This window comes from Nannospalax galili, unplaced genomic scaffold (genome assembly GCF_000622305.1).
Source record: "Nannospalax galili isolate Female #2095 unplaced genomic scaffold, S.galili_v1.0 scaffold113, whole genome shotgun sequence".
NCBI lineage: Eukaryota > Metazoa > Chordata > Mammalia > Rodentia > Spalacidae > Nannospalax > Nannospalax galili.
In genome coordinates, this window is record NW_008335444.1 from 4,475,920 (window position 1) to 4,491,296 (window position 15,377).

Here is a 15,377-nt window from a genome sequence, read left to right on the forward strand (position 1 = left end):
TAAAGCATACGGCAATCCAGGAAGACACCCCGCGTCAGTTTCTGTCCTCTGTACACTATGTACACATCTACACATACAGACATACACACACACAAATATATTTTATTTTCATTCTTCAAGGACATTTCTCTGGAGAAAGAATTTTGAGTGATGTTGTCTCTTTTATTTTATCGCTTTAAGGAATAATATTTGTGTATCTTCTGGGTTCTCTTCTTCAAGGTCTGAAGGATATTGGTATCTTTGTTTTAGCAGGAAGTTTAGCTCCAGCTTCAGCCTCTGTTTCCTTTGTGGTAAGCAAGGACTGCTCTAGTCAGTTCTTTTGGATATCTTTGGGCTTCCTAGATGCTCTTACATGCACCCATAGTTGAGGAGTCAGTCAGAGATTTAGGTACAGCTTATTTTTTACTTTTTTTTTTTTTGAGACAGGGTCTCCCTGTAGCCCCCAGGCTGTCCTCGATCTCACAGTGATCTGCCTGCCTCTGCCTTCTGAGTGCCGGGATTAAAGGTGTGTGCCACCACGCCCAGCTAATCTTCACATCTTTATTTATTTTATTGTGTGTGTACATGTGCTATCACACACATGTAGAGGTCAGAGATAGCTTGAAAGAGTCCATTCTTTCCTTTCACCTAGTGGGTTCTGGGGACTGAGCTCATGTCCTCAGGCTTGACAGCAAGCACTTACATGCCGAGCCATCTTTACTGGCACTTAGGTAGAGTTTATATTCAAATTTGAAGCATTTTCTTAGAAACTGTCTCATATTTTGTTGGGGAACCCTGCTGTTAGGGTCGCAGTCTCTCCATGTCTGGATAGCCGCTAGCGGCTCGGCATTTGATGGAGAAGCTCCCCTTTTCAGCAGGGCGCCTCCTGCTTTCTTCCTGACTCACTTTGAAGTGGCCGCCACAGATGCCTTACCTGAAACATGACCTCTGGCATAGAAACTACCAGGTTTTTTCTATATGATAATCAGGCATTGTCTGACAGCCTGATTGATAGAAGCCCACCGCTACATGTAAATAAAGCATACTACAGAGCACCTATCAGCTGAGGCTTTTGCTACTGCCTCCATATTATAAATCTTAGAGTTTTCACCCTAATAAACCGGAGCTGTATCACTGAGTCTAACTGAGCTGTATCATTGAAATTGGCTGATCTGTGTTTCACTGCGCCTGCGACCAGCCTGTGATCAGTCTTCCCGGAGTAGTTCCGTCAATACCCACTCGTCCGATTCTGCGTTCGCCATTCCTGCACTTCCCTGCCCTCGTGGTTCCCTGCCAATGACCCACGAGCCAAGGGGGAGCACCCCGCAGCTAGCCAGAGCCGCCTGCAGCCCGCAGAGCCTGCCCCGCAGCCTGCAGCTGGCGCAGAGCCTGCACTCGCCACGGTCGCCGCGGAGGAAGAGAGAGCCAGAGACCCGCCCACCCAACAATATTTGATCATGCCCTTCTTTATTTTCTAGCTGTTTCAAGCTCTTTCCCGTGGTTTTCAAAGCCAGGAAGACGTCAACCTTCTGTTTGAGTTTTAGACAGTCTGTGTGGGGACAACTGCAACCTTTGGATGAAAATGGAAAACTCACCAGTGGAATTTCTTCTCCTGGGTGTCAGCTTACCTCCAGTTACAGCTTGCTTTGATCAACTTCCAGTATCTTCAGGTGGTTACCTTTTGCCTTTCGTTCAGACAGTATAGCTATTATTTATAGGAAAAAAAATGGTTTGATAGGAGCTACTCTGCTATTCTGGAAACGGAACTCTCTAGCCACCAAATTAGTGATGGAAGACATTAATGCTTGATGGGTGTAATTTGGTTGAGTGGTGATTCAGACATTCAGCTGGAGTGTATTCAAGCGGAAGGAAAGGAATTACCAAGAAAGAACTCCATAAACGCAAAGAAAAAAATAATAAATGGTCCTGGAAAGTGGGCGTGGCTTTAAGAGGGGTCTGTCTATAAGATATTCTGGTGGCAAGGAGCAGTTGATGATCCAAGAGGAAGGCACCGTTGGTGTGAGATGTATTTGCATGGATGAGGGAGATTTAGGACCTGGTGTGCAGGTGGAGGCATGAGAAGCCAGTCACAGAGTGGGGTAGGTCAATGTGGTGGGAGCTGGTTGGGGTTCTCTCTGTGTTGTTTCCACATTCTTAGTGAAACAGGAATCCTGCTTAAGATCCAGATCAAGGTCAGAGGAGATGCCTTAGATATTTGGAAGAGGGGAGAAGTTTCTAGGACAGAAGAGAGCTACTCTTATGGTCATGAATTTAAAGGCAGACTTGTCACCCAAGCATGTTTCCTCTACCCATTTTGCTGCTGCCCCAATGCAGGTATAGAGCCAACAAAGCAACCAGGGGATTACTAGGGGGGAGATAATGATGCAAGCTAAGGATAGATGGAAGGCAATTATAACAGACAGTGAACTTCAGTCTCATCAAGGGAGGAGAAGACATACGAAGGTTGAGAAGTATTTCAAATTAAGGTAATGGGACCAGCAAGGTATTCCATGGGTAAAAGGGCTTGCTGCACAAGCCCCGATGACCTGAGTTTAATCCCCAAAACCCATAGTGAAAGGAAGGAACCAACTCCCAAAAGTTTTTGTCCTCTGACCTCTATGCTCGATACATGATGTTCGCTGCCTAAGCACTTGCATAAACACACACACACACACACACACACACACACACACACACTAAGAAATAAATTTTAAATTTTAAATTAAGGTGATAGAATGAATAAAATATATGGTTAGGTACTTGAGGGAATCAGTTAGAAAGTAATGGCCAGACAGTGCACTGCTTTAAGTTGAAAATACAGAGAAATTGTTGTTAGTGGTCCCAGCAAGCTTGGCCAAACACAGGAGTGAATGGTTAAGGTAAGAGAGAGAGAAGAGCTCTTGGAGAGAGAAGACTGGTCACTGAGGAGCCAGGATTTTGGAGGATCATGCCCATAGATATGAGAATCACCACAAATTATAGCAGAGCCAGCATTGAGAAAGCAATGGTAGATAAGTGCTAAAATCTTCGGGGAAATGAGGGAGTGTCCTGGAGTTTCTATAGGTGACTGTTGCAGAAGGGCAGCAACAGCGTAGTGTGCAGATAGTTAAACTGAAGCAAGGCTCCAAAGTAATAGCAGACCTTCCCACCAGGCCAACCCACAGACTCCGGAAGTCAGGTGAGAGCAGGCACTAGGCGAGGTGCTGCAGACTCGTTTATTGCTGAGAAGTGCAAGCCTTATATACCTCTCCCCCTGCCCCCAGTGTCCCATAAGTTGGTGTGTCGCTTCCTGATAGATCCCCTCATCTGGGCAGATTGTAGTTTCGCTATTTTGCAGAAGCGCGGGCTGCGCTCTCAAAGCGGAAGCTGTGTTCTCTAGCGCAGCCTGTGCTTAAGCCTGGCACTTCCTCTCCTACACTTGATGACCCAAGAGCCACACTTTGATATTAGAGAAGCATTTACCCAGTTCACTTCTAGCTCAGGCTAAGCCCTGTGCACCAAACATCTCTGCTGGTGATTACTCTAACTCTCAGGAAGGCAGATTGAGGGAGATGGTGACTGGAGGCTGGTGCAGGGGGGCACTATAAACACACTGTGCCAGCTCCCACAAGTTCATCTTTGGGTGTTACAAAGGTAGGATGAAATGGAGGGAAAGTTGCAGGTGTGAGAAGAGTCAGTCTGCGTCTTTAGTGGAGAGCAGGCACACAGTGTCTGTAGAAAATGGAGGCCTGAAGGGGAATGCACTCACATGGCACACCTCAGAGCTTCCTCCCAGCTGCCCAGCCTGCCTGAGTTTTCTTTGCATAGAGCTCTCACGAAGTTTAATAACAGCCTGAGCCACAGGTATTTTGGTTTGTTTATTTCTGAAAAACAAAGGCTTATGAAATCACTACCCACCTATTTTCCCAAGCAAGTAAGTGGCTTCATCTTTAATAGTACCTCCTTTCTCCACACACACTACCGCTGCAGGTGGCAAGCAAGCCTGGCCCTTGCCTCTATGCTGCCACCTCCAGGCTGACCTCTCGGCCTCACTCCCACTCATCCTGAACTCCAGCCGCTGGATGGGCCTCCACCAGAGTGATCCTGTAAGTTGACCATACCCCTCACCTTCCCGAAAACATCCCCCAACTACTAACTCTCTGTCCATGTTTCGCTCAGGCTGGCCCCATCTTCCCTCCTCATTTTCTGTTCCCTCCCTGGGCTTCCCCCATGACAACATCTCCCCAGATGCCTATTCCATCTCACTGTCACTGTGTTGTTTCTACAGCCTAATGTGTCCTCTTCCTATTAAAACCTATTAATCCATGATACCTGCATGCTTATGCCATGTCGAGGCCCCAGTTGTGCCGTGACTTGTGCCCATGTCTATTTTCCTGCTCTGTGAAATGAGTTTCTTGTAGGCAGGAATGATGACTTACTCGTTTTCATGTCATTTCTCAACACTGGCCCAGAGCACAGAGCACATCCTACCTAGCATGCTTTGAGCTGAAGATACCTCTGGATAAAGATTCATCGACCTTCCTACCCAACTGATCTTGAATACCTTCCTGACCTCCTTCCTAATATCTAGACCTTGAAGATCCATAACAGCTGTCTAGATCAACCAAGGCAGCTCTGAGCCTTCCAGGGAGAAGGACTCAGCATGTGCTGATAGTCTTTCCTGGGTTCCTACAACATCCTCTGACTGGCCTAATATCTACCCACAGGGGTTGTGGAGAATAGGTTCCACTTCCTTGACCCATGATGATCCTTCTAATATCTGAAGCCAGCTATCTTATACCTCTGAGTTTTCTCATATCCAAGGTAAATCTGTTTCCTCAAACTTCCCTTAAAGGCATGGTTTACGTGTCTTGGTCATCCTTTCTGAATATTTCTTGGTTGTCATCATCTCCTTTAAGAAAGGAGAGCTCTGAACAGAGAGAGAGATATTAGATGTGATTGGTTTAAGGAATATGAAGTACAGGATGGCTGGAATCTCAGATTTGAGGCATCCATTTCTGGTCTGTTCTGCCATGCAAGACTGGGAACCACCAAGCTCCAGGGAGCCCCAGGCCCCCATTCCTTAGAAACTTAATGTTCTCAATCATGCTTTCTATCTCTATCTATCTATCTATCTATCTATCTATCTATCTATCTATCTATCTATAGATATCCCTCCCTCCCTCCTCTTGTGGTACCATGGATGAAACCTAGGGCCCTTGCATGCTGGTCAAGTACTCTACCAGTGACCTCTATCTCTAGCCTCCAGCTCTCTTTTGACTACATGGGTTCCATATAATTAAGCTCCTTCAGCCTGTGTTGACAACCTCTTCCAGAAGCTGGTCTAAGGAAGAGAGATAAACAGCAGGTATGGTGAGTGTTGCTATTCAGATGGGATGCCCCAGGCAGATGGAGTCTGCTTTAAGGTATATATATTCTCCAAATACTCTAAATTTAGCAGCTTCAGGTAGGAAAGAAGCCCAGACACCAGACAAAGTGATGTCTCAATGTAACCATCAGGAGGTTACCACAGTCAGTGTATGACTGTGGAAACCTTCCTCACCAGTTTCCTTTCTGCAAAAATGAGGGTGCTTCCAGGTTCCCTCTGTGCTGCTACATTAGGTTAATACCTTATGATCTCAGGGTGTCAGTGCTGGGTCTACTGCCCCCACAGCCCCCAAGATTCCTGGGATCTCTGCAAACCCCAGACCTTGGCCACAGCTGGCTAGCCAGGCAGAGAAGCCTTCAGCACTCCACTTTTGCAGATTCCCACAACTTCCCCTGCCAGCCTTCTCAGCCAAGCTGCCAGTGGCGGGAGGCAGTGGCTGCAGAATCCATGAGTCAGGCTGTTAGAACTGGCCCTTCCAGTTCCACCTTCCATCCAACCACAATGTCAGCAAAAGCTAGGTGGGGTTGGCTAGAAATCCTTGTCACGACGCACTCTCCAGGTGGACAAGGTGAATAGAACTTCTCCTGTGTAAACTGTCCTCCCTCAGGAGGGACCACAGCTTCCTTTCCAATGGCCATCAGTTGACAGGAACAGTCTGTCTCTTTCAACAGAGACTCCAATTCTAGGCCCAGGCTAGAGTACTTGAGAGAATGTAAAGCATTTGAGACTCCAAAATAAAAGCAGAGCCACCCAGAGCACAGAAGAATTGGAGGCTGGTGTGGTGACACTGCCTGTACCAGGCCAGCCCCTGCCAACACTGTCGACCCACCTCAGAATGGGTGCAAGGCTCAGTGACCAAAGAGCCTGAAACAAGAATCTTGGCAATTGGTGTGGGTATGGGTGTGGGAGTGAGGGAATTAATATCCCATCATTAATATTCCACAGGCTTGGGGGTGCTAAGAGACAAAGAGGGTCTAAGTTTTGGCAACTCTGGACAAATGAGGTTAACAATTTTCTTTGCTCACATTTCTCCGAAACTTTAATGAATTGATGGGGATCAGAACAGAGAAAGGAAGAGAAGAAGAAGAAGAAAAGGAGAGAAAAAGAGAGAACAAAGCCATCCCAGACCTGTACCTCTGCAGAATGCTTTTAACAGAATATTGGCCAGGGAGCCAGTCTGGGCTATAACCTCAGATTGCTTAGGTTCACATTTGAAAGAAGATTCAGGATTCTCAGGCAAAGGGCCTTCTGGAATGTAATGACGGCATGGCCAGGGGGAGCTCTGGCATGGCCAGCCCTTTTCCAGCCACATGCGCAGGCTGGTAGAAGAGTAGGATTCAGATGTCAGACAAGCATGCAGCCTGCTCCTTTGTTTATGTCACGGGTCAGTCTGTACCAGATAACACATGTTCCCAGACTCTTGTCTTTTCAGAGATTGGAAAGTCCCACCAGACTGTCTGCCTGAAGAGCACCCTTCAGTAGCAAGGTCCTAGGCAAGCTGAGAATGCTTCCTGGAGGGGCAGGCTGATTACAGAGAGGTGACTTGCATGGAAAAGACAGGAGAAAGTTAATCTAGGGCTGCAGAATAATATGAAGGTGGGAACAGTGTGAAAGTGGGATGGGTTCAGACAGCTCAAGCAACAAGGTCCTCTGGAGGCCTGGACTTTGATTTACTTATTTATTTTTTATTTTATGTGCATGAGTATTTTACTCACGTGTATGTAAGTGTACCATATGTGTGCAATGCCCACAGAGGCCAGAAGCGGGCATTGGATCCCCTGGAACTGGAGTTATAAATGGTTGTTAGCAGCCACGTAGGTGCTGAGACTTGAACCTGGGTCCTCTGCAAGAGCAGCCAGTGCTCTTAACTGCTGAGCCATCTCTCCAGCCCAAGGCCTGGACTTAAAATTTCAGAATGGGGTGGGAGGCACAGGCAATGGTTGGAAGATGAACACCAAGGTCTAGCAGCTGGTGAAATCTTTCATGGGCCCACACTGTGGTGGACAGTTCTGGTGCAGGGCCTAGAGAACCCAGCCAGGCTGAGCACTGACCACTCAGAAGACAGGTGTGATGACTGGATGCTATGCTCCTCTCCTCAGAAGAAATCTCTGCAGTCTTGGTGGGAGGTTGGGTGTCATCAGCACTTTTCCTTTTATTTCCTGTAGCTGGTCAGCTGCAAACAGTAGGGAGGCAAGGTAGGACAGGCTGACTCATCCCACCAGGCCCATCTTCCCATGGCCTGTAGATCCCAGGCTTGGCAAAGAAAAGGAGAGGGTGGGAGGAGGGGCCCAGCCACAAAAGCTCTATGGCTCAGCAGGGTAGAAGGAAGAGGAGGCCTGAACTGTGGGAGCTTCGGGAGGTGTGTAGGAGGGGTGAGCACTAGAGTGTAGGAAGACCAGAGGCAGGGGCACTCTAACCCACAGTATCCCAAAGATCACAGCAAATGTTCACATGCTTCCACCATGCTCCAGGCAAGGCACCGTTCTGAGCAGATATTTACATAAGCTCACTTAATCCCCACAAGAACCCGATGAGGTAATTGTTAATATCACCCCCATTGTGTAGAGGAAGGAACCAAGACATAGTTACTCTGCCAAAGCCACTCAGTACTTGGAGGAGGTAGTGTTGAACCCAGGAAGCCTGGTGCCACAACTTGAGGCCTTAAACACTCCAGAAGCAGATTCTGAGCAACATGACTACTGTCCCTACTCTCCTACCCCTGATCAAAGGAGCAGAATGCAGAACAGATTGCTGGTGGCAGGAGCACAGCACTCTGACCTCAGGAGTATCAGTGGTCCAGCCTCTGCCTCAAGAAAGTCTCCTTTAATCATTCTTCATTCCTGAGCTGAACCTCCTCAGATTATCAGATATCCAGCTGTTCCCACCTGGGGTCCCTTTCAGAGCAGCAAGAGTCTCTGTCCTTTCTAGAATACTCTGCAACCTGTTCAACAAGAGGTCTCAACTCTGGGAGAAAGTTATTCATTTATTTTTCCATAATCAGCAAGTAGTCATCAAGTGCCACCGTGTGCCCAGTGGAAAAAAAGACAAATTTCAGCTCTGTTGCACTTGTGGTCAAGTGAAGAGACGCTTCAGAAACAAGATGTGGGGACAGGGTGGGAGCAGAGGGGACAGTTAGAAGGTTGAAAAGGTGGCAGTGGAGCCAGTTTTGGTGACCTCATGCGAGTTTGGGACAGTCAGTAGGAAGGGAGTTTGAGTTTGAAAAGCTTCATCTGTCTTCTCTGGTGTGACCACTGTTCTGGAGGATGTGAGGGATAGGGGTCTATTATAGTTTTCCAACCTCAAGAGTCACTTTACTTCTTCCATGGCTCACACTTGAGTTTTTAGGACTTCCTCCTGATCCATTTGAAGACTGATCTCCAATTCGATGCTCCTGTTCTTTCTCTGCCCAGCATAGTCTAGACTGGGGGTGAAGAGGGATGAGGGTGGGTGCTGCTTCTCACATGCCTTTCCCATTCTGCCCTGTCTCACGCTAGGAGAGGGCTGAATCCTTATTTTTGTGGCTCTTTGCCTCTACCCAGGATAGATGTTCCAGGCTCCTCTGACTTTGTTCTAGACTGAAAGGGAGTGGGGGTGGGAAGGTAGAGGGATCCATGAGGTTTGGCAGGGGCTGTTGGGATGTGCCAGTCTCGTATAACAGTTTCTAGAACTAGGGGCCTCCCACCAACTCTCCAGACTTCAATCCTGGACCATCCTCGGGATGCACCCACCCTCTGCCATGGTACGCATACTCCCTGATCCACTTAACAGCTTTCCATAATCAAGCCCCTCCTTCTCCCTTGGAGGGAAGGACAGCTACTTGGAGTTTCTATAACCTGCAGTGATTCCTCTCACTATGTCAGTCCCTCTGGAGGTAGGAAAAAGTCAGTTCCCCTAGGGCCCTCCTGCCCATGATGACCTCCACAAGTCTGGAAGATGGCAGGAGAGCTTTGACTTCGGGATCCTGAGAGCCAGGCCTCCCCTAATAGGGCAGGCTGTCCCATTCCTTCCCAACCCCCATTCCTCTGATGCTACAAGGGACCCAGAACCCTATTCAAGTCCCAGCTTCACGACTCATACACTGTGGTTGTGATTTGCTTGCCCAGGTCAGTCAGTACTCCATAGTGAGACCCTATATCAATAAATGGATGGATGGATGGATGGATGGATGGATGGATGGATGGATGGATGGATGGGTGGATGGATGGATGAACAGACAGATAGAAGAAACAGAGGTATGCACAGGTATGCATATGTGAATTTATTAACAACATATATTTATATATCTCTCTAGCTCTTCACTGGCTTAATGTCTGTTTAATCTCTTTATCCCGTGGTCAATGAAGCAAACTTTATAACCAGTTAGTTGCTGGCATAGGTAGGTGCTCAGTAAATATACATTGAATATATAGAATGAATGAATCAATGAGCTCTTCTAAAAGAAATATTGACCATCAAACAGATTCAATGCTTATATTGATATGTGTATGAGGTAAATATATGAGCATTTTAAGAGAAAAGTTGTTCCTCTAAAGCAGGGGTATCTAATCTTCTGACTATGTGACATAATGTTTTCATCTAAAAATGTGTTAGACGCCATTCATAGTTCTCCTGGAACACATGCAGTCTGTGAACCTCTGGCTGGACATGCCAGTTCTAAAAGATCAATTGCCTTGATTTGCAACAATGTTTTGACAACTGCACAAGATAATGTGACTATTTTGCCATATATTCCCAATCCTGTCAATATTTGATGTTCACAAATCAAATTCTAAACAGGTCACCTACTGTGGGAATGACTTCATTCGCTCTGTTTGGCAGAGCACTGGGGTCTATGAATGAACAAGCTAGGGCCTGGGTCTAAAGATAGACCCAGTCTACATGAAAAGAGGGGAGAAGAGGAGATCAACAACTGCAACTGAAGGAGGAGAGGACTATAATTCACAAATCATTGCCTGATGGATAAACAGAGATAAGGTCTGTTCATAATTCCTGACTGGCCAGGGAGTGATCAAAATTTTGCAAGTGGTAGATTTGTACGTTATTTCAAACAAGTTTTCATATGATAAAGATTGATGCACATGTATTTTGCACTGAATAATCAGAAATAATTAAAATATTTGTTGGCTAGAATTCAAAGTATTTTCCAGAAATATACTTTTTTGTCTTCATCAGATATGTGACTTAATTTGACAGAAAACGTGCCATGTAAAATACTTTCAAAAGCACAATAAAAGTAATCCCATATACAATCATAATAAAAGTAATCCCTGCCCTATGTGACCTGGGATGAGTCACCTAGCTTCTCTGAATTTCAATTTCCTTGTGTATAAAATAGGGTACATATGGAAGACCTAACTTTGCATGTTACTATATTTAAAGCTTATATAGCATAGTGTCTGGCACACTACAGATGCTTAGTATATGGAGGCTAATATCATTTATTAGTATTGTCCAAAGCATATAAGCTATGTCTTTTATCTCAGCATACTGCACTGCTCCCTCCCTCACTCCTTCACCTGGGCCTGAGTCCCTGAGAGATGTCACAAGGAAAAACACTTCATTTCTCCCAAACCTTCATCCCAATTGCTGGCCTTTTCTGGGACTTGGCAGGGCACAGGTGGGTGGAGAGAGGATGAAGTAAGACAGCTCATCCTCAACAGGCCTCCCGACCTGCTAGCCCAGCACAATCTCAGCAGGTCTCAGCCTGGGAACTGCCCCACCCTCTGCCTGCCCACCACTTTCCTCAAGAGCAGCCCAGTCTCTGTATTACCCAGGCCTGATTTTCCAAAGGAACTACTTGGGGATTGTCATGTGCTGAAGGCGTGGTTATTGTGGCACTGACAGGGTGGGGTAAGGGCAGGGTGGAGTGGGATGGGGAGAAGCCAACACACACCCTCTCCCTAGGGCCTGGTGCTTTGCACAAGTGTGGAAACATTTTTCTCCTGAGTCTTCAATTGAGAGCAATTTAAATTCCTGTAGCTTTGGGGGTGGGGCCTCAGAACCTGGGGTGAGCTAGTGGGTGGGGCCAGAGAGAAAGGGCCGAGCTGCTTAACCAGGGCTGACTTTGGGGAATCACAACCCAGAGGTAATAAATCCTTAGTAGGGGTTTCAAATAGGAACCTGGGGCCTTTCCAGAGGAAACCACAAGAGCTCAGGACACGGCCAGAGACTTCTGGAGAAACAGGGAGAAACTTCTAAGGAGAAACAGGGACCCACCACAGCCCAGAGAGATGGGGGAAAGTAAGCTAAGAAAGGAGGGGTAGTCAAGGGCTAAGAAGGGCATTGCCTAGGCAAGAGAGCATAAGAAGAGGATGGGGGAGGGATCCCACCTGGGAGATGGCTCAGTGAGTAAACGTGCTTGCCTTAATTAAGCTTGAATACCTGAGTTGGATCCCCTGGATCCATATAGTGGAAAGAGTCCTCTCCTACTCTCTCTGCAAAGCCAAGGGATGACAAAGCAATGACAGTGACTCCCACGATCCAAAAGTCCTTCATCAATCCGGGGCAAAGGAGTGGGTTGTAATTATCTTCCCTCCTCAGGAGGCTGCCTGGTTGTACCTTTGTACTCTAAGGCTCCTGAGGGACACCTGGCTGTCCTTTGCTGGGCTCCACATCTCCCATCAGGTTTTGGGTGGACAAAGCTAGAAAGAGGCAATGGGAACAGAGTTCCTGAACTCAGACTCTATGACCAGTCTACCCCCAGCCAGCCTACAGGAGGCTCCAATTCTGGCCCATGTATTACAGTTTGCGATGATTTAGAGTCTCCTCAATCACAAAGTCCACATGGGATCACAAAGGATGATTGTACTGTACCGGTGTCATTGTCCCCAGTCACATTCCATTCTCCTTCTGGTAGAATGTCCGAGCAAGCTGAACTCTCAAAGGGAGATCACATTTAGGCAACTGTGGATTCCTGGAGTCCAGCCTGGTTTCTCCTGGTTGCCTCTACCCAGTCCAAGTGAGGCTGTTCAGAGGGCCTGGCTCTGGGCCCTGTTCTGAGCCCAGTCCTCCACCAGTACAGGCCCCCAAAATCTGAGGTCCTACTCCACCCTTTCTAGAAACCCAGTTGCAGAAACAGGAGCAGAGGTGCTCCTGGGAGCAAGCTCTGCCACTTCCAGTCAGGTACAGAACAGGCCTGACCACGTGCCTGGAGGACATTCTACAGCAGCAGTGCCCATCCACCATAGTCTCCAGTGGTCTGTCTAGGGACTGAGCTGTAGTGAGCTGGCTTCGTCAAACCCAATCCCCTGAGAGAGACTGACATGTGAGACAAGCAGAACAACAGTGGCAGGGGCTAACACTGACTCCACACTTAGTCAGCACTAAGCACCACTCTAATTGCTGAATACCTCATTTCACTCACCCTTCACATCCATCCCACCTTAAGATAGGGGAACAGAGGCAGAGGGTAACTTGCCTAAAGCCCCAGAGCCAGAACTTGGCAGAACCAGGATCTGAGAGGAGAAAATGAGGTTCTAGGTTCAGAGCACAGGGCTGCAGCTCTGAGGACTGGATTCAAGCCAAGTGGGCCTCTGGATAGCCTTCTCTCGGCTGCCCCACCTCTAAAGCAGACATAGCAGGAAAGAGCTCTGCCTAGGCCACAAGCTTGCCTGAAGAGCAAGTCTGATAACAAGATAGATGAAGGGTCTCTACTATTCTGATCCAGGGCCAAGAGGAGCATATGGGTAGACACAGGGCACTGAGAAGACCATGAGGCAAGAGGCCATGGGCCCAAAGTAGGACAAAGTTGGAACTGAAGGTGATAGAGCAGATGTTCAAAGCGGAGTACAGAAAAGATGGGTATACCAAGAGTCAGGATGTCAAGTGTGCATAGATCCCACTCCTCTCTGCCTTCTGACCCTCCCCATCCCCAGTCCGCCTCAGTCCTACCAGCTCTCGGGTGGTTAGGAAGCTCCACCCACTTTTGGCCACACCCACACCTCTGGTGTTGGGCTCAGTTCCATGGTAAACACATGAGCAGTAGGTGGAATGGATGAACTGAGGCAGGAGGTATACTTATGCTCAGGAATCCATTTGGGTGTATTTGTACACACTTCCATGTCCCTCTGTTCCCTAGGAATGTTAGAGGGAGTACAAAGGACACTTGGCCTTGGCTCATACCTGCATTAATTGATCACCTAGGTATGCCCCTATACTCTGTCACTATCTTGCTCTCTCTTAGTGAGTGAGATTGGCAGGGCCACCTCCTTTGGGTTCACTTATTAGTGAACACTTCATGATCCACGTAGACCAGGTCTCCAGACTAGACCCAGAACTCAGTTTACCCTGTGATGTTCCACTTAATGACCTGTTGGGCCTCCTAGGGGGCAGTGTCTGGACACACATAAAGATCTTTCTTGAGGAATGAACCTAGAGGACATTACCCCCAAGTAAAATAATCCAGGCACAGAGACAAATGTTGCAAAATATCATTTGGACACAGAATCTAAAAGAATAGAACTCATTGAAACAAAGTCAGATGGTAGTGGGTTCACACTGGCCAATGAATACAAAATTAGTTAAATGGAAGATAAGCTCTGGAGTTCTACTAGTTAGTGAAAAAGCATTGTATATTTCAAAATACAGAAGTTCTCCATTTTCTGGTGAAAGATACCCACTGGATACCTGAGACCAAGGCTTAGTACCAAGCCCTATCACATATGATTTTTTTTCTTTTCTTTTTTAAATTTTTAAAAATTTTGTGTGTATGAATAGTGTTAGGGCTGCATGTGTACACCTGTGTCATGCAGTGCCTATGGAGGACAGAAGAGGGCATTATATTCCCTAGAACTGGAGTTACATGGACAGTTGTTAGCCATATTACGACCCTTTTGTCCCCACTGGAAGACGCCTAGATTCTGCTAATTAATATGATTCTTCAAATGCACCAGGCTGCCTCCTTTTTCCAGGACTTGGTATATGCTGCTGCCACCAACACACATTTCTTTCCCTTGACTTTCTCCTCCTTCTCCTCTAGGACTCAGCAGATACACTTTCCTCCAGAAGGCCCTCCTGCTTGCCAAAACCAGGGGAGGCCCAGTCTGTGCCTTTTATGAAACCATCCCACCAGCCCTATGACCAGCACAGTTCCTATAATCAGAACTCAGAACATAGTTACCGAAGGATGGATGTGGTATGGTTTGAATGTGAAATGGCCCCCCACAGACTCGTGTGTTTGAACACTTCATTCTCCAGTTGTGGCACTGTTTTGGGAAGGTTGTAGAACCTTTTGGATGTAGGGCCTAGCTGGTAGACATAGAGCCATAGAAGAGGGACTAAAGAATCATAGGCCTGCTCCACCTCTACTTCAGGCCGCCTCTACTTCCTGATCTGCTGAGGTGGGTGAGACAGCTTCATGTTCCTACTGTAGTGTTTTCCCCACCATTTTGGACTCTCTGATGTATAAACTGAACCAAAATAAATCCTTCGCTCAAGTTGCATCTGTCAAGTATTTTGTCATAGCAACAAGGAAAGTGCTAATAGAGGAAGGATAAATATGTGAAACTATGACCACAGACTAAGCCCCTACCAGTCCCCAGAACCATATCATTTCATGTATGTATCACTGGCATCTATCACAGGACTTGGCACATAACACAAGATAAATAAGTCTGTATTATGTCCAGAGAGCAGGAGGGGTGGTGCCTGTAGGAACAGATTGATCTAACAGTGTATAGTAGAAGACATAGGTTTGGTTAGCAGTTACAGCAGGGCCCAGATGCTCAGCGCAATGAGGGAGAGATCCACTCTGCCTGAGAGATCATAGGGAGCTTTCTGAGATGGGGCTTATGGGATGTTGCTGATGAATGGCAAAGAGAGAAGGGGAAGAAAGATCCTAGCAGAGATAGGCCTGAGAAAGGCCAAGTGGTCCAGGAGAACCTGCTCCCCTCACGGGACTGCCTTTAGAGCACTGTTGAATTAGGTGCTCTCCTGCTCCTTGTAGTTTCCCTGGCCTTCTGCTAACTGGAATCTGTGCTGCCATACTGTCCTCTCAGCTCAGAGATCTTAAAGCCCTAGAGTTTATGAAGAT